The 2942-nt window shown below is 43.8% G+C and overlaps 1 long non-coding RNA gene across 1 annotated transcript; it reads left to right on the plus strand.

Moving 5' to 3' along the window:
• The first annotated feature begins 400 nt into the window (after positions 1 to 400).
• On the plus strand, positions 401 to 2568 carry LOC309495999. The gene is made up of 3 exons (XR_014204925.1): positions 401 to 1236; positions 1444 to 1618; positions 2444 to 2568. It is a non-coding gene; the product is annotated as an uncharacterized lncRNA (long non-coding RNA).
• The last annotated feature ends 374 nt before the right edge of the window (positions 2569 to 2942 follow it).

Raw genomic sequence — 2942 nt, forward strand, 5'->3', positions numbered from 1 at the left:
CTTGAAAATATACTTGAGACTGCATTAAACAGTGACTCACTTCAAAATTGAACAGAGGGCGTGAACGTATCATTTAGAGTAAGAGACTATGTAATTGTTGTGAATTACTTAAAATTATACCTGCAGACCACTAGTACATTTTGAAGTAAGGTGCATGTATTTGCATTGATTTACTTTAAATTATCAGCACGCACCTGCTAGTATAACTTTAAGTAATTTTGCATGTAATAACAGTGGATTACTTGAAATTGTACCTTCACAACCCTAGTAAATTTTAAAGTAATTACACTGTAACTTCCTTTAAGTTATAGTCAAATTATGCCTTCAGTGGGAGGGAACTCATGAGACAAGTCCTCTGTTCAGAGTTTTTACATGACACAACTCTCTAGATCCCTGAACCTTCAGCATCAGCAGTACGTCTATCCTGAACTCAGCAATCTTTTTATTCTGATTTTATCAGCCATGCCTGTCGAATCGTGCCCGTTGTGTAGCCGTTTGTTTGCGCGACTAGGACAACACTTAAAAGTGTTCCATAATGTAAAAAATATAGAAGAAAGGAAATTGCTCCTCTCTTTGGAGTCCGGAAGGGTGAACATCTGCCAAGGACGCTGTCCGGTGCCTGGCTGTGGAAAGGACACTTCTCGCCTGGACCGTCACATTAAGTCGCACTGGGAAATATCCGAGGCAGCCAGGGACGAATACATGATGTCCAGCAAGCGGGTAAAAGTGCTGAAGAAATTGAGTGCGCTGAGGGCGTCTCAGCCGGAGGTGCCAATGGTCTCCACCCTCGACCTGCTAGCTGCTGAACACCCCTGGACGGAGGAAGACGCTGTGCCAGTTTTTGAGGAGGATGAGGAGGACGAGGACTGCAGTAATTCTTCTTGCAACCGCCGGGTAGCAAGGATGAGGGCACAGATCAGTGATTTGAATCACCAAATCGACACCCTGTCAGGTGCCCTCAAAACTGTTACCCGGCGGTACCGGTTGCTAAAAAGGAGGACTTCAGCAAAGAGTGCAGCCAGAGTCCAGCAGGTGACAAAAAACTCCTCTCATCCCTTGGGCCAGAGGAAGAGAGTGGGGCCCCTGATGAGCCCACTCCACCCTCCACCCACGAGGAGCTCTCCGACACCCAGCCGCCCTCTGACACCCAGCCATCCTCCGTCCCCCGGGCATCCAGCAGCGAGGTGCCTCAAACATCAAGTCCACCTCACTACCCCGTTCACGTGGTGGTCCTGAGTGAGTATAACATTTGGACGGTTTTAAACATTTGTTTTGATAAATATTTTGTAAAAAAGGAAAAGCAAAAATTATAAAAATAATATATATGTATATATATATACATACATACATATGTATGTGTGTGTGTGTGTGTGTGTGTGTGTTAAATGTTTTATGAAAGGCTGTGCTGACAGTCTCTTTATTTTCCTCTTTCTTTGTGTACAGATGCGCTGCTGGAAGAATATCGGAGGCACCAAGAAGGCCCGGATCCGACTTACAAGATGAGGGAAAATGTGAGCGGGAAGATTTATCGCATCAAGAAATTTCTTGGATACATGTCAGAAGGCAAGACAAACCTCGCCAGCCTGTACTTTTTAAACGAGACATCAAGGATACATAAGTAAGTCCTGTTCTTCTTGTGTTCTGAAGTTTGTTTAAATAGTAAAATCGAGCTGTCCGTGGTCCTGAAGTTGTAAGGCTAATGTTGCGCTCTTAACAGCTGTGATGTAATGCTGACAAATTTCTGATGGGATGCAGTTTCGAATTTGGTGTTTTTGTTTTGGACCTGGTCCTGTACATTACTGCATAATTCCGCACTGGTTTGTTTTATGTGACCGAGATAGAGAGCACCGCAGGGTGTTAGAAACAGCACTTTTTAAACTGACTTTCTTAAAGATTAAACTGTCAATCTTTTATGAAAATGTCATTTTACACTCAACTTTGAGGTGTCATTTTACACCTCAACGGTGCATGTAATCAAAGTGATCTGATCTACTCCAAATTATCAGCGCACCCCGACTAGAATATTTTTAAGTAATTGTACATGTTAACAGTCTGTGCTTTCTGAATGAAACGTCGAGAATACACGCGCAGGTTTTGTTTTTCTTGTGTTGTGAAAAGTTAGTTTAACCAGTAGAACGGAGCTGTCAAATAGATTTCTGATGCGATGCAGTTTCGAACTTGGTGTTTTTGCTTTGGTCTTAGAGCGGTGCTGTCCGTGGTCCTGAAGTTGTAAGGGTAATGTTGCGCTCTTAACAGCTGTGATGTAATGCTGACAAATAGATTTCTTATGGGATTCTTTTAGAATTTTGTGTTTTTGCTGCAAACCTAATTCTGTACATATCAGCCCATCTGTGCACTTCAAGACAGTTTGCGTATGTGATGGTACTTTGAATTGAGTGTTTCCTGATTTCTGATGTTGTTGTTTTTTTTGGTCTGTGTGCAGGTGGATCTCTTCTCTTAGGCAGTCTCATATGAAAGAGACTACTGTGAAGCACTACACACAGAATGTGGCCCAGTTATTTGACTACATCGCTGAAACGCCTCGGACCTCCTGCCGCCTAAGTAGGAATGTCCTCGTCGGGATGCGCCGGGTCCTGAAGACCCTGGGCAGGGGCGTGGCCATTCATCAGGTGGCGGTGAAGGCATGGAAGGAGGACCTTTGTTTTGTCAAAGGCGACCCTCCTGAAGTCCCAGGAGCTGGCATCAAAAGCCATCCCTGAACTTCTGGGTAAGTTTTTTTTATTCAAACATTTCAACTCTCAAGGAGTTAACTGTAAAAATTAATTTGCCATTTAATTGCTGAAATTTTACTCATTGTTGTTGTTTTTAGCTAGTTTGGAGAGGGACCCCTCTTATAAGAACCTGTGGCGCTTCTACGGGCACTTTTCGGCCTTCCTGGCTTCCCTCTACGGCCACAGGGGAGGTGTCCTTACCAACATGTC

The sequence above is a fragment of the Leuciscus leuciscus genome (genome assembly GCF_965113295.1).
Source record: "Leuciscus leuciscus genome assembly, chromosome: 4".
Lineage (NCBI taxonomy): Eukaryota > Metazoa > Chordata > Actinopteri > Cypriniformes > Leuciscidae > Leuciscus > Leuciscus leuciscus.